Source organism: Zingiber officinale, chromosome 10A (assembly GCF_018446385.1).
Source record: "Zingiber officinale cultivar Zhangliang chromosome 10A, Zo_v1.1, whole genome shotgun sequence".
In the NCBI taxonomy this organism is placed as follows: domain Eukaryota; kingdom Viridiplantae; phylum Streptophyta; class Magnoliopsida; order Zingiberales; family Zingiberaceae; genus Zingiber; species Zingiber officinale.
The window spans coordinates 19836868-19859849 of NC_056004.1; the positions used below are offsets into that span (position 1 = coordinate 19836868).

Below are 22982 nucleotides of genomic sequence, written 5' to 3' on the forward strand. Positions count from 1 at the left end.
CTATTTCCGCTGCATTTATTCAAACGTTTTTTCGATTACGAAACACGTGAAAGTCACGAGCGCTATTCACCCCCATCTAGCGCGATCTCGATCTAACAACAAGCTTACCATAGTCGCATTCAGAGAGTGTTCATCCGCACTTACTGATACGATCAATCCTTTTGACTGTTCTTAAGCCTTCAACCAGGATCTGGCTAAAGGACCGTTTAATTTTAACATCCCATATGACGATGAAATAGTGGCCTCCATCCCTTGTTGAGTGGACAATACATAAGATTGTCTAAAAAAGCAAGGAAGACCAGTCGAAGAGCTGGGCCTTGAAGGAAGAGCGATGGAAGTCCTATGGGACCTTGATCGAATGGATTTAGGGTGAGCGGGCCGAGGTTCCCATACTTTCTCGACCAGCCCTGGATCTCTCATGACTACTGAGCGTATAGATGTGCAACCGACCATCCTTGTATCAGAAGTTTGTTCAGAACCTGAGGTAATTGATAAAATGCCTAAAACTTACGGTGAAATCAACTGAGTAGGTATTGGCTCGATTGACCGGATATCTAGGGCAATCACAGAAGAGGCAGGTATAAGAAGGGCCAGCTTTATCATAGCAATTCTAGAATGGGATTGACGGAGTTTTTGATATCTAAACTCTTTACCTCAAGTAGAAGAAGACTTGGTCATATCAAAAGGAGTCCGTTCAGTGGTTGGTTACTCAGGTAGTTCCAAACTCAAATTCCCCGACTGGGGCGTTTTGCACTTGAATGTGAGGGGAGTATCTGAATTAGAAGAGCTAGAAGAAGAGATTTCATTGGGAGGATCTAGTGGGTGGGGGGGGGGGGGGGGGGGGGGGCAAACAACCGCCAAAGGGTGAAGCTTACCTGACTTCACGATCCTTTAGCAGGACTTTCCCTTGTTGGTTCAAAATATTTTCCTTTAGCTGAGTACTTTTGAAAAGGAAGGCTGGGGTGATAGTCTCCACTACAATAATAAGTGAATATCATGATAAAAACCTTTACAAATGATCAATAGAGAGACAGAAAGTCCTTACCAAAGATGACGCTTAACCTAAGGTTAATCGGGGTAAGCCCAAAAATGTATAACAAGTCTTCTATGGTTAGCTTAGGTAGACTAAATTTTAGATCTCTTAGTCTGTCCAGAGTGCGGATATTGCCCAAATCTAGGATGAGGGGAAGATGTCGCTGTCAAGTTATTAGACAAGGCAAAGAGGTCGGAAGTCAAATGAAAAAGTATTATCTCTCCATTCACCCTGGGCTGGATTCTATCAAATAAAGACATCTTATAACGGGTGTGGAAATGCAATAGGCTGCCTATCACTTGCTGAGGATAGAAGTAATAATGAAATAGGCAAGGAGATAAAGGAATGTCAAGTAAACGAAAAACCATAGTGGCATCACTCAGAATGCAGATGGAATTGGGGAGGATTTAATGAAGTGGAATGCCAAAATTTTGACTGACGGTGATAAAGAAATGATGAAGGGGAAAATGGAGTCTTACTATGACCTACTCCCTAAAAATAGCAACACTTTATGCAGGAGGAAGATGAGAGCTATCTTCACTGATTGGTATGACTATGTAAGAAGGTAGTCCGTAGTTGATGTTGAGGTTGTAGGCATCCACGATGGTGAACTCAGAGGAACATTGTGCATACCACTCACTATTCTCAATCATTTTAGGTAAAAGAAATAAAAAGAAAACGAGGGAAACAAATGGTGTAGAAGTAATGAAGAAGAAGAATGAGTGGAAGCAATGAAGAAGAAGCAACAAAGAATAAGAAGAATTGAGGATGCTAGGGTTCTTAAGGATTTCTTATGAAAATCCCTAAAAGTTACTTTTCAAGCAGAGCCATCGGATTACAACAATGAATAGGTGGGCTAAATTGTGGATCGCAGGATAGGAAGACGAAATAGCAGGTACGGGAAAATATGTGCATTTATAATAACGCGTGCACACGTGTCACCTGTAGAAAGCCTACAGTGGTAACTGATTCGACAGGTAGCCCTCTCGAAGAGTCGGTGCCTTTATTGAGGCTGGCCTTATTTTTTGTGCCACTGTCTCAAAGGTTCAACTAGTCTAAGATTGAAGGAGCTTCAGGGCTCACCCGGGAAGTAAATAAGTAAAATAATAGTAAGGAAGAAGTTTGGTTAAAAGCTTAACCCTGAGCGAAGTTGTACCACTACAAAAAATTAAGACATTAGGACCGAAAAATTAGCAACGGTTGATGAAGTGGTTGTAAAAGCAGACCCAATAGAATCGGTCAGGTATAATCGCTCTTAAAACCGCTTCAATTGAGGTTTTTTAAAGCGTTTAGAAAACCGTTTCTATTGGACACATATAGAGCCAGTTATAAGAACCGTTCCTATAAGTGTCTTTTAGAAGCGGTTTAGGACCACTTCTAAAGGTTACATACGACCACTTCTAAAGGGTACATACGAGATTAATAAAAATAACATGCTTGCATCTCATATTATTTTCACAATTCCAACAAACCTTTCTATTTCGGCGACCCTCTTTGTTCCAGCGACCTCTTTTCTATCGAGCATCTATGTTTCTGCGATCCTCTTTATTCTAGCGACCCATTAGATTAATTGCACCCTAGCACCATCCTTCAACATCCACATCATAAATTGCCTTTTATTTTGTTTCTCGAGGTAATTTCTTAGTTTAGTTTTCGTATGGTGACAATATTTTTATATGTTAATGGTGATAAAAATTATAATCGATTAGGGTTTAATTTGTGTTGGCCCGTAAATTTGTAAAATTTTTCAATGAATCCCTTAATTTAATTGATCTTTTTCTACAAGTTATCCGTATTATTTTTCAAGTTTATTATTGTAGTTTGCTTACAACGTATCTAGGATGCTAAGCTTCATTTACATATTTTTGTTCTCTAAGTTAAATACTATCACGGATTTCTCATAAGACCATTAGCATATATATATAGTTTTTTTTCTTTTGAAATCCTTCTGTTTATATATTTAAAATTTTATATTTAAAATCCTTCTGGGATTATTTGCTGAGCTCCACTCTCCATGAACTAAGCTATAATCACCTGGAAATCAAAATTCTGAAACTGAAGTGAAGGTATTCTGCTGGGTTTTATTTCAATAGTGACATTTTAGGAAGATGAATGCAGGAATTGAAACCTAAATTCTGATTTCTGAATGTGGTTTTTGAGAAATTGCAATTCAGGAATTAAGAAGCATGTTTACAAAATGTTGCTGCTGTTGAGTTACCTTTGTGCCAATTTGGAGGAATGTGTGCAAGAACTAAACTATGCAATTAATGAATTCCAAACATTATATGAAGCTCAATTCTAAATTCTGATTTCTTTCACATCGTCTCCTGGAATCAATAGCTTCAGCAACAGAAAAATACAGAATTTAAATTCCTTAGTTCAGTTTTTACAGTTTCAGAAAATGACAATGAGGATTTGACTACTACTTATATTTTTTTCTCAATCAGAAATATTCTCTTCCTCCTTTTCATTGCAGAATTAGCTTCGAGTTTCAGAAAATGACACTTGAAGGAATTTAAGTTTGATCATGTAGTGTTGAGTTTAAGATAGAACTTCAGCTTAAGATCAGAAATCAGAATGTAGGATTCAGAGTGCAGTTTTATTTCTGGAACTCAAGCTTGATTTCTGATCTTCAATTTCAAAATTGATAATTCAAGAGCCCTTTCAAAATTTCCAGATTTGAGAATCCAATTCAAAATGCAGATTTAGACTCAAGCCTGAAAAATTCCTGCATATTTGAACTTAAGAAACAAATTCAGCAACAGAATCCAGTAAAACAGTTTGAGAAATTTAGTTCCAGTTCTGATTTTTGGATGCCAGATTCCAGCTCCATACTTTTTCCCTTTAATGAAGATAATCTTGTGTGATCCAATTTGCTTCATGCTCCTGTTCCTTAGGCATATCAACTTACTGATTCTTAGGCATATCAATGTTTATTATCTCTTACTAATGTTTATTATATTCCGAGTCTTACTTTGAATCTTGTTTCTGTTAGTCAATTATGTGAGTCTAAATACCTAGTCTATTTTTCTTCATCCAATTATTATGTTTAGGATCCGTAATCTCAAAGGTTGATTGGGATTGGTCATAGGCAAGGACTCTATGTTTTAGATCAACTTAAAGTACCAGAAGTTATAGCTTCAAGTGTAGATTTATCATCTTTTCATTTGAGTTGTTCATCTTCTAATATTTATTTATGACACTCTCATTTAAGTCATGTTTTGACGTCTCGTTTGCAGTTTTTAGCTTCTACAGGAGTATTAAGACCTTTAAAAAGTTCTGATATTTCTGATTGTAGTGGTTATAAACTGGCCAAATTTTCTACCTTACCATTTTCTAAAAGTCTCTTTTTTTCTTCCGTTCCATTTGATCTTATCCATTCTGATGTGTGGGGGCCCTCTCCTATTCCTACGAAATGGGGTTCAAGGTATTATATTTCATTTATTGATAATTGCACTCATTACTCTTGGGTTTATCTTATGAAACATAGGTCTGATTATCTTACCATTTTCAACAACTTGAGAGCTCTTGTGAAAACTCAACATTTTTGTGTCATAAAGTGTTTTCGTTGTGATTTGGGGGGGGGGGGGGGAATACACTTCGAATCATTTTTCACAGTTACTTGCTTCTGATGGTACTATTCATCAAATCTTGTGTATAGATACTCCTGAACAGAATGGTGTGGCTGAACGAAAACATAGGCATCTTGTTAAAATAGCCCGTTTATTTTTGTTGTCTGCCAATATTCTTAGTACCTTTTGGGGGGAAGCAATCCTTACCGTTGCTCATGTGATTAATAAAATTCCAAACTCACACAATGCAGACTTGTCACCTTTTGAAAAATTATATGAGCATGCTCCTCTCTACTCCTCTTTACGTATTTTTGGTTATACTTGCTTCGTCCTTCGTCCACATGTCCAGCATAATAAATTAGCCTCTCGGTCTGCTCTTTGTGTCTTTTTGGGTTATAGTGTTAGCTAAAAAAGATATCGTTGCTTTGATCCTGTTAGTAAAAAATTGTTTGTCTCTCATCATGTTGTGTTTCTTGAACATATTCCATTCTTTTCTATTTCTGCTAGTTTACATAATATGACAAAGTCAGATCTACTTTGCATTGATCCTTTTAATACCGACACTGAGGAAGCTTCACCCACAGCTCCTACTGGTAGTGTTGGTGTAATCGACCTCCAAGGTTTTAATGTCAGACAAATATGTTTAAGTATATTTAAGTTTGTTTAAGTATGAAGCTTGATCTAGGGAAGTCCTAGTTGTATGCTAGGCAAGGGAAGTCCTAGTTGGAGGCTAGGCAAGGAGAGAAATCTCGGTATATCGTGGAAGCCAGGTGGATAGGTCTGCAGGACTTGATCCCTGGGTAGCCGAATACTGAGTCCTAGTTGTAGGCTAAGTAAGGGAAATCTCAGTATATCATGGAAGCCAGGTGGATAGGTCTGGAGGACTTGATCCCTGGGTAGCCGAATACTGAGTCTTGGTGAGTGAAGCCAAGTGGAGAAAATCCTAGGGGGTGGTAACCTTAGGTAACGAGAAGTCTTGGAGGAGTGAACTCCAAGCAAGGTTGATCGGACCAGCGGATCTCGGTAAATCTAGGTTTAGGTTTACCATTGTATTCTGTATTACTATTATTGCTGTTGGCTAATGTAGTATTGCAGGAAAAGTCTTAGTGGATCGGGCGATCAGACACTGAGCAGACAAAAGTCCAAATAGGTCTGGAGGACCAATGTTTGACAGGTAAGTTGAGGTATGCAACTGGAGGAGCGATAGTGAGGTTGGGTTCCTAAAGGGAACAACCTTAGGTCGCTGATCCAACTGAAGAAACCGGGAAGGTTTCCAAGTTGAGATCAAGACAGTTCTACTGTCTATATTACTCATGCATTATATTACTGTGCTAACCTTTGTTTTGTAGGAATATTGTTTAACTCTGTTTTGCAGATTCGGCCTGATCGATCGACCGAACAGGAGGATCGGTCGACCGAACCAGCTTGACTCAGACCAAAGATTAGTTTAGACTAAAGTGAAGCACAGTCCGATCGAAGCTTGATCGGTCGACCGAACCAGGGATCGGTCGACCAATCCAATTAGCATTAAACAACATTAAAAGAAGATCTCTTGCAGATTTCGACGAACAAGGAAAAGGCTTGTTCGGTCGAACGAAAAGATGGTTCGGTCGACTGAACCATTAAAGACTAGTAAATGCAAAAGATCGAGCCAGCTTCGGACTTCAGCCAAGAAGAAAGGGAGCGGGTTCGGTCGATCGAACAGTGGGATCGGTCGACCAAACCTCCAGTACACCTATAAAAAGTGCTCAAAGTCAGAAGCTCACTAGAATAATTCTGATTGACTCAAGTTCGTTTCTGCCTTGCTACTCGTGCTACAAGTCTTCATCAGCTCAGCAAGCTACTTCGTCCAAAAGCACCGACCGAGCCTCAACCTTCATTTATGTTAGTTAGAGCCCTAGAGCCAATCATTTGATGATTGTATTATGGACTTGTTGTATCATATTCTTATATAAATAAAGGCATTAGTTTTTGGTTATTATACTTACTTGTATTGATGCCAAATAAACTAAGTATAATAGCGTCCTTGAGTAGAAGGTTCTCACCTATATCAATCGGTTAGTTGAACCGATAGTGAGATGATATAGGGAACACTACTCTTAATCATTCCTAGTCGAGTATTAACATTCAGGGACAATGTTAATGCAATAAGACTAGTATGTAGGTCAACTCGATGACTTGATCTCACAAGTCATGGATATAGAGATATCAAGTTGACACATGGGTATGCATTGGAGAATGTATACTGAATGACCCGCCATGAGAAAGTATCGTGGATCGTTATATGAGTGTCATATACTTTCTCATGTGGCTATTAGTATGACTACTAGTCCTTGGACCTGAAGTCACCATGGATTCCTACATAAGGAGTTATGTACTTTGGTTTCGTCAAACGTCACCCGTAATTGGGTGGACTATAAAGACGATTACTGGGTATGTAACGAATTATGCAGAGGGATGTGAGTGATGTAGATGAGATCTATCCCTCCTATATGACGGGAGCGACATTGATATTCTTGATAGAGTGAGACCATGAAGTGCATGGTCATGCCCAAATGAGTCAATATGAGATATTGAGGTCATTTGATTTAGTGAGTCTACTTGGAGATCAAGATTTAGATTGATCAGAGGATAACACGGTCTATACCTCACATTGATCAATCTAGATATCGAGGATAGAAGGACACTTGTCATATATTGTAAGGAGTCACAATTAGTAGTCACAAGGTGATGTTGGATCTCAACATTCTTGTAACTTGGGTAGTAATGTTGTGTTGCTAGATACCGCTCATTACTTATGCTCCTAAATGGGTTTAGGGGCATTGCCAACGTTACAAGAACCTATAGGGTCACACACTAAGGATAATTAGATGGAGATTAGGTTCATATGATGAACCAAGAGGATTAGATTCATATGATGAATCAAATTAGATTAAGTGTAATCCTAATTTGGCTAATTGAGTTGGACTCAAGTTGATTCATGTGTTCAATGAGTCTAATTTAGATTATGACTCATTGAATCAATTTAATTAAATGAATTAGATTCATTATATTAAATTGGCTTGAATTAAATGGTTGGATTAGATCAACCATGAGAGAGATTAAGTCAAGTTTGATTTGACTTGAGAGAAAGAGGAAGAGTCAAGTTTGACTTGACTTTATGCCACATCATTTGTGACTTGGCATTAAGTGGCCAATGATGAGGTGCCACATCATCATGTTTATCACATGTGTGTGTCATCTCATGGAGGTTACAAATCTCTTTAATGACCACACTTAATGCAAAATAGGGGTTACACTTTTGTGAAAGTGGTCGACCACTTTTGTGAAGGGAATGAATTCATTTTTTTCATTCAAGTGTGTCACGCCCCGGAGGAGTCCCTGTCCGAAGAAATTTCGACAGCATCTCCCCTGTACGACGGACAATCTGAAACTTTCTACATATCCATATACCTCAGCCACATGCGGCTGGAATAACAACGATAATAAAATACAACACACAGGCATTGCACGCAATTTAATAAGAAATAAACAAATCAGTAATACCATGACTCGAAAACAACCCTACTCCACTATACTCATAAAACACAAATCCGACGATAAGATCAATTTACCTCTTCTGCCGTCTAGGCAGGCATGTAGTAAAAGCAAAATCAAACCAAATCCATCGACATCACAAAATCCATACCATATCCATACCATCAAACAAAACAAATTTAGCATAGTCTATGTAAGAAAACCAAAAGACCAATAATATCCTCGAGGTCTGCAGGGACTAGCAACTGGAACTCTCTCCTGACAGCATCAACCTAAAAAATAACAACAATGGAGGCGGGGTGAGTCCAACACTCAGCAGGTACAACTGATATGCAAAGTAGGGAAATAACATCTAGCACTAATCATGCGTACAATCTCCTGATATAAAAGGATTAAATACAACTGAAGTAAACAGGAGAAAAACTGTACTAACCAGGACCTGGATATAAGGACAAACAGTCCGAGTGGCATAGAAATCCTGTATGCATGTCAAACATAGGCGTCCAAATAATATACAGCATATAAATGCAGCAAGCACAAACACAAGCAATAAATGCATCATGCATATGATGCCAATGATGCGTCCTGGTCACCCCTGACGCCAGTCGATCATCTCACACACAATAGTGAGGCCGAGTGGGTAGGGCTGTGACAACCGTGCACTCTGTCGTCACTACTCCTGATGAGTGACCGAGTGGACGAGATGATGTCGGAGTACACCTATCCTCCTACCCCAAATCATAAATGGGGGAGCGCAATGCTCTCAACTCCCGGTACACGATGACGGGGAGGAATCCCTGCAGGCTAACACGTTGCATCACGCTACCCATGAGCGGACCAACGGAGCCAAACAAAGTCCCTGCTGCAACACACACTGCCTGAATCGACCACTAATCCATGAGTGGTGGTGTGTGCAGATCCATGTAACTGGCGATGTGCTCAACAATAATGGAGCGGACTATCGCACAGCATGCAATCATGCAAATGTCGCATGGCACTAACCACAAAATATCCTGAACTAATCCATATATATATAAAAGTGCACCATGGGTCAATGAATCAAATCAAAGGTACACTGAAGGTATAAAACCTAGGTTCTGAACATGGTGAAGCATGGTGTATCACTACCCCTATAAGCATGTATCAACAGGTAAGAAATACATGAGATGCAAAACAAGCAATCAACCAATCATGTAACAGGTATCGGGTAGTGATTAACCGAAACAAACAAGAGAACATAATTATTGCTACTTGTTAAATTCACTACTATGCATATCAAAGACATAAAGTCAAAAATACCCGCCTCCGATAAAATGATCCAAATCTGACTCCGAGATACTCGTCTCGCGTCAAAGTCCTGTGATATCAAACATACATTTTTATTTAGCTACAAATTAAACGAATAGCTAAATAAAAATCCTTAAGAACAATTTAGGGAAAAACCCTAAACCATAATCTCGACCTTCCTAAATTAAATCCAACAATTAACTAGGGTTAATTTCCTTTAACCCTAATCATAACATTAGATTAAAAATTTAAAGCTAATCCAATCTACCAATTCCCAACATAAACCTAATCAATCTACACGAAGATAAAAACCCTAAACCTTACCTAAATCCAATTCCTTGATTGTTGATCCACACACGGTTTGTTGCTGCCAGAATAGGACTGCCGGCTACTGCAATTCAAGGTAAACAACTGCTGGACAAAATAATAACAGTACCACAGTGATCAGCCCCACAAATTCAGCACAAACATTCTAATCAAAAATCCAAATACCCAAATTTGCCTTACCTAACCCGGCCCCCTTTCTCTCTGGTAGTGTCTTGTTGTTGCCAACAGTGATCAGTTGGAGACAACAACAATGGCGTCAACCACACGGCCAGCGTCTAGATCTAGTGATGGGAGCATGATCCGGCTGCACCAGTACGATCAAACTGTGGAGAAGATCGTGAGGAAGAGGAAATCAGGATTCTCGCTCAGAAGTGGTCGGCGGAGCAGGGCTAGGGCACCGCTGGAAGAGGGCTCGGGTACCAGAAAAGGGGAGGCAGCATAATGAGGCTAGGTGGCTGCGGTGGGGTAGAACTAGGGCAGATCAGGAGAGGGCTCGGTACTCCCTCTTCCGGCCAAAGCTTGCTGACGAAAGGGGGCGGCGATCCGAGTCCTCCACGGCGAGAGGCGACAACAGAGGAGAGGAAGAAGGCGTCGGTGGCAGTGATTAGGGCACGGAGTCGGCGTCGGCTTCTCCCCTTGCTCACGGCTTAAGCACGAGGGAGGGAGGAAAACCGCCGCGGCCGGCGGTTAGGGCTCGGAGAAATCGCGTCGGGCGCGCGGTACACGGGAAGGAAAATGAAGGAAAACGGCGAAGGAAAATAAGAAAAAGAATAAAAGAAAAAGAAAGAAAATCAAACATTTCCTCTTTAAAACGGGGTAGCCTAAACAGGCTTTTCCGGACCCCGTTTTCATCCCCGTTAACTCGTCCATACGAGCTCTGAAAATTTTTCAAAAATTCCGGAAAATTCCCTTATTAATATTCGCCTATTTTCGGTATTTTACAAAGTGTCATTTACATCTTCTTCTTCCTCAAGCTCTCTCCTTGCTCTCCCTCTCCTCTCTTGGCCGAACACTATCTAGGTGCTAACACACCTATTGTTTGTTCTTCTCCACCTAATTAGTTTGTGTGGATACTTCTAAAGAGTTGTCTACTTTGACAACTTGAGATCCGACATCTCCTTGGACGAGCGGGATGTGAAAAAGGGCACGCATCGAAGGTATAAAAGGTTTCCTCTTTGTAAATCTAGTGTAGATCTAGATTAGAAACTCGTACTCGTATTTTTGTTTTATTTCTTCTTCGCACGGATCTATGTGGCGGGGGTTTTGGGGTTTCCGCGACGCGAAAAAGCGATTTTCGCGGCTCGAAAAACCCAACAATTTACTACTGTCGGTATATTTTGTATTGCACTTAAATTCATATAAGATAGTAGGGTTGTTACTATCTTATATCTTTGTATCTAAATGATCTGCTTCTTTCCAAAGGATTTCGGAAAGAAGGGTTTTAGTGCTTTGCCCATCGGTGTGGTCAAGGACCACGGGCCTTCGAGTAGGAGACGAGCTAGGCTCCGAACGAAGTAAACAATCTGTCTCCCTTTTGTTGGAACCCCGAGGTGTTTTGATGTGATCAAACCAAGTTAAGTTAGGTCCTGCGTTGTTTAACCCTTGTGTCTAAGTGTGCAGGAACTTAGGAACACAGGAAGTCGAGCGGAAGACGCGGCTAGCGAGAAGGACGGCACGGGAAAGAGACGACGGGCTCGGTGCGTCCGAGGGACGAGGTGTCCGCGGAAGAGTACACCGGTGGACGAGAAGAACGTGCGCGGCGTTCGAGGGACGAGAAACCGGGAAGGAAGGCTGCTCGAGGAGAAGGCCGGAACATGGGTTCGGGTGAGCCCTATTCCGGATGGCCAAGATCACCCAAGCTAGTGGAGCCGGAACAGAAGATCCGGACCGAGACGAGCTGAACCGAAGCAGAGCGACCGGACGGAAAAAGTCAACCAGAGTTGACTTTTGGGGTCCGGGGCGCCCGGAACCATCCGGGGCGCCCGGAATGATGTTTTTGACCAGATCGAGTCAAACTCGATCTGAACGTTGGGGGATAAAGTTTTATCCCCCCAGGGCGCCCGGAACCCTTCCAGGCGCCCCGACCAAGGCTATAAATATAGCCTTGGTCCAGAAGCAAATCAATTAATCAGATCATCAAACTTGTAATTCACTTTCTCTGTGCTCTCATTTTCATTTGTGCTGTCAACGTTGTAAAGAGGCTACTCCGCCCAGAGGAGATCATCATAGTGCGCTTACATTCCTTGGATTAGCAATCTCCTGATTGCAAACCAAGTAAATCCTTTGTGTTCAGTTTAATTGTTTTTATTCAGTCTCTGTTTCTTTTAAATTACAAGTATCTATTAATTAGTTGAAATCCGAGAAAGGTTTTTGGTTTTATTTTGTAGGGCAATTCACCCCTCCCCTCTTGCCGGCCTCCAAAGGGACCTACAAGTGGTATCAGAGCAAGGACGCTTCAGGAGGACTAACCGCCGATCGAAGCAAGAAAGATGGCCGGACCAAGCATCGTTCCACCAAAATTCGAGGGGAACTTCACAGACTGGAAGCGTCGTATGGAGGTATTTCTAAAAACCGAGATTGAAATTTATTTCATTATGAAATACGGTTTTGTAGCTCCAACAAATCAGAACGGTGAAGAAAAAGAAGAAAGCAATTGGACAAAAAAAGAGCAGAATGAGTTCGTAGCAAACAGCCGTGCGGAACATCACCTGCTAAGCGTATTACCGCCTCAAGAAGTAAACCGCATCGGAAGCTACTCATCAGCTAAAGAACTTTGGAATAAGTTTCTAGAACTCCACGAAGGCACATCCGAAGCGAAGCTCGCTAGAAGGGACATCCTCCGAAACAAACTAATGAACATCCGCTTGGAGAAAGGTGAGAAAGTAGCCGGTCTACATGCAAAGGTAAAAGAACTAGTTACTGGTCTCGAGAACCTCGGTGAAAAGGTAACAAATCGGGACGCCTTACGCTACGCACTCAACGCCTTTCCCAGAACTCCAGAGTGGACGTCAATAATCGACGCCTACTACATCTCAAAGGACCTGGAGGTAAGTACATTAGAGGAATGTTTTTCCACTCTTGAATTACACGAAACTAGATGTGCAGGAACGACAAAGGATACAACCCAGACTATAGCGCTGAACACAACTCAGAAGGATGAACTCGAGTCAGACTCCGAAGACGATCAAGAAGCGCACATGGTAAGAAATTTTAAAAAATTCTTTAGGTCTAATAAATTTAAAATGCAGAATAAAAAGAATCAAAAAGGAGGAAGAAAGGTGCGATGCTACCAGTGTCAGAAGGAGGGACACATAAGAGAAGACTGCCCAGAACTCAAAAAGGACAAAAGGAAGTCTCCCAAGAAACACAACCTAAAAGCAACTTGGGATGACACTTCTTCATCTGAATCAGAAGCTCAAGAATACGCCGGGATAGCACTGATGGCAAGCTACGATGGACAAAGTATATCAGAATCGAGCAACGATGAAGAGGGAGCGACCTCGGATGAAGGCAGCGAAGCAGGGGGAGATTCAGGCTTTAAGTCTGACATGGTAAGTGAGGTATGCCTCTTACCCCCTGATCAACTTTACTCTGGCATTAAGGCAATGACTAAATCCATGTATAAATTAGAAAAAGAAAATGCCAAATTAAAAAATAAAATTTTGGAAACAAAAGGAATTTTAGCAAAATAATGTCTTACAGAGGATTTTGATAGATTGAAAATTGAAAATGAAAAACTAAAAGAAGAAATAGAAAGATTGAAAAAATATAAAAGTTCAAATATTTCTACTTTTAGAAATTATAGAGGTTTAAATTGGTACTATAGATTTCATCAAAGTCAAATTAGAAATATATCAAAAATCTATGTACCTAGGAAATACTTGGTTAACCCTGTAGGTAGGAACCTCTACTGGGTTCCAAAAACCTGTTTAATTTAAAATTAGACTTAGCATTTTCAGCAAGGAAATTAAACGACTAATTTCATTATAAGGCTTTGTCTAAGGAAGTGGTTGTTGCTCCAATAACCAAGAAGGCCTAGTGCCTCGCCACGACCTGGAAGCCAAGTATCGAAATGAAAAGTTTAATTGACTAACTGAAAAAGCATTAATTTAACTTACCTAATGCTTTAAAAGAGTTATTCAATTTGTGTTAGAAAATATTTAAAATTAATTTTAAAAAAAAAAAAATTTTAATTGACTTAGAAAATTTCTGAAAATTATTGACTTAGATATTTTTTTAAATTAACTTATAAATTTTTCTATGAATATTGGCTTAGACATTTTCCTTTGAAAATTGTCTTAGAAATCTTTTATGAAACTAAATAAAAGATATTCTGAATATTGACTTAGATTTTTTAAACTAAATATTCTCTTGTGAAACATTGTCTTAGAAAGTTTTATGAAAATTCACTTAAATTTTTTTTACCTTAGACTTGTTTAAAGAATCCCTATTTTTAATGTGATCAAAGGGGGAGAAGTATGTTAAGTCTAGGGGGAGGTAGATAAACTTTTTATGAAATATCTTAACTTGTTTTTATTACCCCTATTACAAATAAATTGTTTTTATTGCATCTGTTTTTCCCTAGCTTAACCTGGGTTGCTCACATCAAAAAGGGGGAGATTGTTGGAACCCCGAGGTGTTTTGATGTGATCAAACCAAGTTAAGTTAGGTCCTGCGTTGTTTAACCCTTGTGTCTAAGTGTGCAGGAACTTAGGAACACAGGAAGTCGAGCGGAAGACGCGGCTAGCGAGAAGGACGGCACGGGAAAGAGCCGACGGGCTCGGTGCGTCCGAGGGACGAGGTGTCCGCGGAAGAGTACACCGGTGGACGAGAAGAACGTGCGCGGCGTTCGAGGGACGAGAAACCGGGAAGGAAGGCTGCTCGAGGAGAAGGCCGGAACATGGGTTCGGGTGAGCCCTATTCCGGATGGCCAAGATCACCCAAGCTAGTGGAGCCGGAACAGAAGATCCGGACCGAGACGAGCTGAACCGAAGCAGAGCGACCGGACGGAAAAAGTCAACCAGAGTTGACTTTTGGGGTCCGGGGCGCCCGGAACCATCCGGGGCGCCCGGAATGTGGCTTTTGACCAGATCGAGTCAAACTCGATCTGAACGTTGGGGGATAAAGTTTTATCCCCCCAGGGCGCCCGGAACCCTTCCAGGCGCCCCGACCAAGGCTATAAATATAGCCTTGGTCCAGAAGCAAATCAATTAATCAGATCATCAAACTTGTAATTCACTTTCTCTGTGCTCTCATTTTCATTTGTGCTGTCAACGTTGTAAAGAGGCTACTCCGCCCAGAGGAGATCATCATAGTGCGCTTACATTCCTTGGATTAGCAATCTCCTGATTGCAAACCAAGTAAATCCTTTGTGTTCAGTTTAATTGTTTTTATTCAGTCTCTATTTCTTTTAAATTACAAGTATCTATTAATTAGTTGAAATCCGAGAAAGGTTTTTGGTTTTATTTTGTAGGGCAATTCACCCCTCCCCTCTTGCCGGCCTCCAAAGGGACCTACACCTTTTACTTTCCGTTTTGCACGACTTTGATTTAAAAGATAAAGAAAAGTTTTAAAAAGACGCAATATTCACCCCCCCCCCCTCCCCCCTCTATCACTCTAAATCGATCTATCAGGTAGCTCAACTGAATCTGGTACTTTGGTTCCTGAGATATCCGCTCCACATACTCCTCCTTCTGCCACTACCCAATCATCTCCTGAGGTTGCGGATGATCCTTCTCTCAACCGTTGTCAATCCACTCGTGTTCGTAAGTCTACTAAACTGCTAGATTTTGCTTACTGTTGTTATTCTCATTCTTTTGCTTCATTTATTGCATCTATTCATTGTCTTTCTGAGCCCGTATCCTATAGAGAAGTTGTTTGTAATCCACTTTGGTAGAGTGCTATGGCTAAGGAACTAACTACTTTGCATCAGAGTTATACATGAGATTTGGTTCCATTGCCACCAGGGAAATATACTATTGGTTCTCATTGGGTATATAAAATCAAAACTAAATCTGATGGATCTATCGAATGATACAAAGCTCGTCTTGTTATTCTCAGTAGTATGACATGGATTATGAGGAAATATTTGCTCCTATTACAAAAATAATGACTGTTCGTACTCTGATTGTTGTTGCTTCTGTTTGTCGATGGAGAATATCTTAGATGGATGTCAAGAATGCATTTCTAAATGGTGATCTTCATGAAGAAGTTTATATGACACCTCCTCCTGGTATTTCATACCAACCTGGTGAAGTTTGCAGGCTTCGTAAAGCGTTTTATGGTCTCAAACAAGCACCTCGTGCTTGGTTTGAGAAGTTCTCTATAGTTATTATTTTGTTTGGTTTTCATCCTAGTAATCATGATTCAACATTGTTTGTCAGATGTATGAGTGCAGGTCATATTCTTTTATCATTATATGTTGATGGCATGATTATTACTGGTGATGATTCTGATGGAATTATTTCCTTGAAGTCTGAGTTGGCTCATTGTTTTGCTATGAAAGACTTGGGTATACTACGCTACTTTCTGGGCATTGAGGTTGCTTATTCCCCGAAAGGTTATCTTTTATCTTAGTCAAAGTATATATCTGATCTGTTTGAGCGTACTTGTCTTACTGATAATAGAGTTGTTAATGTTGGTCCCCGTGGGTGTTTTGATGTGATCAACCAAGTTGGTTAGGTCCTGCTTTATGTTTGATCCCTGTGTCTGAGTGTGCAGGAGCTTAGGAGCACAGGAAGTCGAGCGAAAGACGCAGCTAGCGAGAAGGACGGCACGGGAAGGGAGCCGACGGGCTCGGTGCGTCCGAAGGACGAGACAGCTGCGGAAGAGTACTCCGGTGGACGAGAAGAACGTGCGCGGCGTTCGAGGGATAAGAAGCCGGACGAAAGCCTGCTCGAGGAGAAGGCCGGAAATTGGGTTCGGGTGAGCCCTATTTCGGTTGGCCGGAATCACCCAAAGGAACGAGACTTCGGAAGACGAAGCAAAGAAGCAACCAAGCTAAAAAAGCTGCCAGCCAGCTTGGAGGCGCCTCCATCTTGAGGGTGCCTTCAACCCCTGTTGAAGGCGCCTCGGACCCGGCAGAATTGAACGTTAAGCTTTTGGATAATGTTTTATCCACCCACTCGATGGAGGCGCCTTGGACCCCTGTTGGAGGCGCCCTGGACCCTTGAGATCAGATTTCCAGAGGTTATTTAAAGGCCCCTGGAGTTAGGAATTCTATATCGATTATTCATTCAACTCTGTAACAACTTCCTAGCAATAGTTCTGAGCCGTTAGTGTGTAAAAGGCTTCTCCGCCTTCAGCAAAGGAGATTTTTCTAATACGCTCTTCTTACTGCCCTGGATTAACAACCCTCTTAGTTGTAACCAGGTTAAATTCCTATCTTGTTATTTCTTTATTGCTTTATCATTTTATTTACTATTGCACTAGTTGAGTTGAAAGAACGAGGAGGGTATAATTTTTATTTGCTGGCAATTCACCCCCCTCTTGCCGGCCTCCGCTGCATCTACAATTAGTATCAGAGCCAGGTTACCTCAGAAGGACTAACCGCCGACTGAAGCACAACGATCAAGACGATGGCCGGAGCAAATATTCATCCTCCAAAGTTCGAAGGAGATTTCTCCACATGGAAGCGAAAAATGGAGGTATTTTTTAAAATTGAATTTGATATACTTTTAATTATGAAATATGGATATGCAGCGCCGAAAGATAAAGAAGAAAACACGTGGAGCAAAAAGGAGCAAGGCGATTTTGTCGCCAACGGAAAGGCTGAGTTCCACCTGCTCAACGTTCTGCCACCTCAGGAGGTAAATCGGATCGGAAGCTACGACTCCGCGAAAGATCTCTGGAAAATTCCTGGAGCTTCATGAAGGTACCTCCAGCGCGACATCCTCCGGACCCAGTTGACGAACCTCCGGATGAACCAAGGCGAAAAGGTAGCGCAACTCCAAGCAAGGATTAAAGAGCTGATCACGCAATTAAGCAACCTTGGAGAAGAAGTAAAGAACCTGGACTCGATCCGGTACGCGCTCAACGCCTTCCCTAGAACTCCAGAGTGGGCCTCCTTAGTAGATACGTACTACATCTCTAAGGACTTCGAGGTAAGTACTCTAGAACAACTGTTTTCTACTTTTGAACTTCACGAATCTCGAGTTGCAGAACCCAATGGAGTAGAAAAGACTAGTCAGAACATTGCCTTAAAGGCAAGAATAAACGATTTTGACTCCGAAGCCTCGGTCGACGAATTCGAAGCGACACTACTAGTAAGACGCTTCAATAAATTTTTTAAATCTAATAAATTTAGATCGCAGACAAAGAGGCATCAGCAAAGAAAAAGGACGGTCCGTTGCTACAACTGCAACGAAGAAGGGCACATCAAAGATGACTGCTCAGACTTGAAGAAAAAGGGGAAAGAGAAGGAAAAGTCAAAGTGCAAGAAACCAGAATCCTCCAAGCACAAGAATCTGAAGGTCACCTGGTCAGATTCGTCTTCTTCCGAATCAGACATCGAAGTCTTCTCCGGATTAGCACTGGCAGCCAACCATCTTCCTGAAGATGACTCAAGTTCAGAGATGAGCATAGATTAAGGGGGAGGATCATCAGAAGAAGAAAGCGACGATGAAGGGGGAGAATCACCGAGTCAGGTAAGTAAGGTACGTAACCTAACCCCGACTCAGTCCTTTCAATTTATTAAATGTCTTTCTAGAGATTTATTCAAATTAGAAAAAGAAAATGCTGAATTGAAATTAAACTTAGCAAAAGCATGTCCACTAGAAATATATGATAATCTAAAATTAGAAAATGAAAAATTAAAAGTTGAAATTAAGAAATTGAAAGATAATGATGCATGCCTAAATAGATTTCCAAAATCAAAAGTTAGAATTTATGGAAAATTGAATTGGTACATTAGAAAACATCAGGGTCAACTTAGAAGAGTGTCCAAGAACTATGTACCCTCTAAATTTTTGAATAACCCTGTAGGAAGGAACCTCTATTGGATTCTGAAATCTGTGCTAAATTAATTTATTTAATTAAAAGCTTACAGTGAGAAAATTAAACTTTGAGTTTCTTTATGGAAGCTTTGTCTAAGGAAGTGGTTGTTGCTCCAATAACCAAGAAGGCCTAGTGCCTCGCCACGACCTGGAAGCCGAAATATCGAAATAAAAATATTTAATTAACTTCCTGATAAAAGCATTCAAATTAGAATTAAAAAATGCTTTGAAAAGTTTTTAACATTTCCTTGAAAATTTTACTTAAGTTTTTAAAAAAAAAAATCAATTTTTTGACTTAGAAATTATTTTGAAAAATTCAAACAAATCATTTTAGTTAGAATTCTTTTGTCACTTAGAAATTTTACTTAAATTTTTTTCAAAAATTTCATCTTAAATTAGGAACTTATCTAACTTAAAAATTTTTTGCTAAAAGTTTTTCTCTGTTACCCCGTTTTTGCTGTGATCAAAGGGGAAGAGAGAAGTACAAGTTTAGGGGGAGAGAATTTTTTTTATTAAAATATTTTTAAAAAATTCTGGTTAACTCTTAATTTAGTAGTTGCAATTTTATTTATTGTAAACTGATGTTTAACATGTTAGTTTAGTGATTTTCTTTTAAAATTACTTTTCTATCTATTTTTACCCTAACTTGAACTTGGGTTAATGCACATCAAAAAGGGGGAGATTGTTGGTCCCCGTGGGTGTTTTGATGTGATCAACCAAGTTGGTTAGCTAGGTCCTGCTTTGTGTTTGATCCCTATGTCTGAGTATGCAGGAGCTTAGGAGCGCAGGAAGTCGAGCGGAAGACGCAGCTAGCGAGAAGGACGACACAGGAAGGGACCCGACGGGCTCGGTGCGTCCGAAGGACGAGACAGCTGCGGAAGAGTACTCCGGTGGACGAGAAAAATGTGCGCGGCGTTCGAGGGACGAGAAGCCGAATGGAAGCCTGCTCGAGGAGAAGGCCAGAAATTGGGTTCGGGTGAGCCCTATTTCGGTTGGCCGAAATCACCCAAAAGAACGAGACTTCGGAAGACGAAGCAAAGAAGCAACCAAGCTGGAAAAGCTGCCAGCCAACTTGGAGGCGCCTCCAGCTTGAGGGCGCCTTCAACCCCTGTTGAAGGCGCCTCGGACCCGGCAGAATTGAACGTTGAGCTTTTGGATAATGTTTTATCCACCCACTCGATGGAGGCGCCTTGGACCCCTGTTGGAGGCGCCCTGGACCCTTGAGATCAGATTTCCAGAGGTTATTTAAAGGCCCCTGGAGTTAGGAATTCTATATCGATTATTCATTCAACTCTGTAATAACTTTCTAGTAATAGTTCTGAGCCGTTAGTGTGTAAAAGGCTTCTCCGCCTTCAGCAAAGGAGATTTTTCTACTGCGCTCTTCTTACTGCCCTAGATTAACAACTCTCTTGGTTGTAACCAAGTTAAATTCCTGTCTTCTTATTTCTTTATTGCTTTATCATTTTATTTACTATTGCACTAGTTGAGTTGAAAGCACGAGGAGGGTATAATTTTTATTTGCAGGCAATTCACCCCCCTCTTGCCGGCCTCCGCTGCATCTACAGTTAATACTCCTATTGAGACTAATATTCGATATTCTCTATCTAATGGATCACCTTTGTCGGATCCTAGTTTGTACAGAACTATTGTTGGAAGCTTGGTTTATCTCACTGTGACTCGTCCAGATATTACGTATGTTGTTCATGTGGTAGTTAATTTGTCGCTACACGAACTACAGTTCATTGGGTTGTTGTTCTTCGTATTCTCGGATATCTTTGGGGCACTCAATTTCAAAGCCTTTTATTTCCTTCTACTTCATCTCTTGAGATGCGTGCATACTTTGATGCGTATTAGGCTGATGATCCTACAGATCGCAAATCTATCACTGACTTCTGTATTTTTCTTGGTGATTCCCTCATTTCTTGGAAGAGTAAAAAGCAAGATGTTATTTCTAGATCTTCCACAGAAGTTGAGTATCGTGCCATGACCTCAACTACTTATGAGATAGTTTGGTTGCGTTGCTTGCTTGCGGATATGAGTGTCTCTTTTCATCAACCTACTCTGTTCTATTGTGATAATCAGAGTGTTATTCAAATTATACACAATTCAGTTTTTCATGAGCGGACAAAATATTTTGAAATTGATTATCATATTACTCGTCACCATTTTCAGATTGACACCATTACATTGTCTTTTGTTCCTTCAAAGCTACAGATTGTTGATATGTTTATCAAGGCACATTCTGCTTCATGTTTTCATTTTTTATCTAACAAACTCTCAATGTTTCTAGCTATAACATCGTGAGTTTGAGGGAGATGTTAGATTATATATTTATTTGTTTATAGCTTTTAGGGTAATTTAGACTTTTTTTTATAAGATTTCTTAACTTAACTATATAAGACCTTATACTCTGTATTTCTATAAATCAATTTTAGATTCAATAATATAATTAATTTTTTCCTTCTCTTAATTTTTAAACATTCGATTGTAATTATGATTGTATAGAAATTATTTGTTTGAGGATTTTATACTATCATTTAAGGTATGTGCGATTGGCACAATTTGAGAATGACAGGACAATATCCTTCATACCACCTGATGGGTGGGTCTTTTGACCTAATGACATACAGACTCAGCACTCAGGTTATGGTGAATTGTTTCTGTTACTCGGAAAGAAAATTGTGAATGTTTAGGCTTCCCTGTATTATAGATTATTTATTTTATCTGTATAGGCGTTGCCCACATCATTCAGGTAAAACCTCCACTGTGGGTGGAGGCTCAAGTTGAGAGGCACTCAAGAAGCCGCGTAAAGATCACAATTAAGGCAAGAAGTCAGTTCAAGGAAGAAGGTGCTGGCTCACTGACCTTTGTGAATTATCATATAGATGATCACACCTTCTATTCTGCATTTTACATATGAGAGTTCATCGTGTTCATTTTTGAGAAATTTCGATCACCACTACCTTGCCATACAGCACTGCCACAAATGTGGAAATTGAGTTGCCTGTGCCTTCAGATGCCACCAATCCCAACATTCGGACATCCATGGGTTCTGCTTCATATGCTCCAGAAAATGATGCATTGGTCTGGAAAGTAAAATCTTTTCCTGGTGGCAAGGTTTGACGCAATTTTTTTTTTCTGGATAAAGTTAATGATGCCTCTAATTACTGTGAAGTTCATGTACATGTTTTCATGACCACACTGGTATTCTCCTCTGTACTTAGGAATACATGTGTAGGGCAGAATTTAGTCTTCCCAGTATCACCGCGGAGGAGGCGACTCCAGAGAAAAAAGCTCCCATACGTGTGAAGTTTGAGATCCCATATTTCTCGTGTCTGGTATGCAGGTACTTTTCTCCTTCACAATAACTTTATTGGATTATGTTAACCTACGGTTAATGCATCATTGTCATCGATTGTTTAGGTTCGTTACCTTAAAATTATCGAGAAGAGTGGATACCAAGCTCTACCTTGGGTGAGATACATCACAATGGCGGGAGAATATGAACTGAGGCTCATCTAATTAAGAACGCCCAACTGCTTGCCGTTCGGCACTTGCATTCAAGATTTCAAGCTTTTTGTAAGGATTAAAAGCTTGTTCAAAATGTTCTTGTATTAATGAAGTAAACGGCGGAAATTTTTCCACCGTTAAAATTTTTTCTTAATTTTGTTTTCTACTCTTCCAAGTAAACAGAGCCTAAGTGTGTGTAGGGGGGAGGACATCGATATACTTGGGGAATGACATATATTACCCATCAGTCATACTATCCATGCAGAAAGATACACCTCAAGGATTACATTAGACTCTAGAATTACATAGGACTTTAGAGATGTACTCACTTTGGGAACAATATTGATTAAGAACATCTTGTAATAAATTACATAAGACTTCAGCAATGCAATCACTTTGAGAAAAATCCCTAATCGAGAATATTCTTGAACAAATTACATAGGACTTCAGAGATGTGAGATTACACAGGATTTTAGTTGTGCACTCATTTTGGGAATATCTCTAATTGAGAATATCGATCGATGTAACAGGTCAGATTATGGGAAGATCCTCTATTAGAGGTAGATGGGACTCATGGCGAACTGTCGGACTATGTTAGAGGTACTACTATCGACGTTGTTGCCCGTGGCACTGACATAACTCCGTCGATTCTATTGGTCTCGGTTGATGTGGTGGCCCACGCGCCTCACTAGTATAAAAGAGTAGGTGAACATCGACAAGGGT

At 40.4% G+C, this 22982-nt stretch overlaps 1 pseudogene; it reads left to right on the forward strand.

Annotated features, from left to right (window-relative positions):
• Positions 1-22336, forward strand: part of LOC122026491 — a 43030-nt pseudogene extending 20694 nt beyond the window's left edge.
• The last annotated feature ends 646 nt before the right edge of the window (positions 22337-22982 follow it).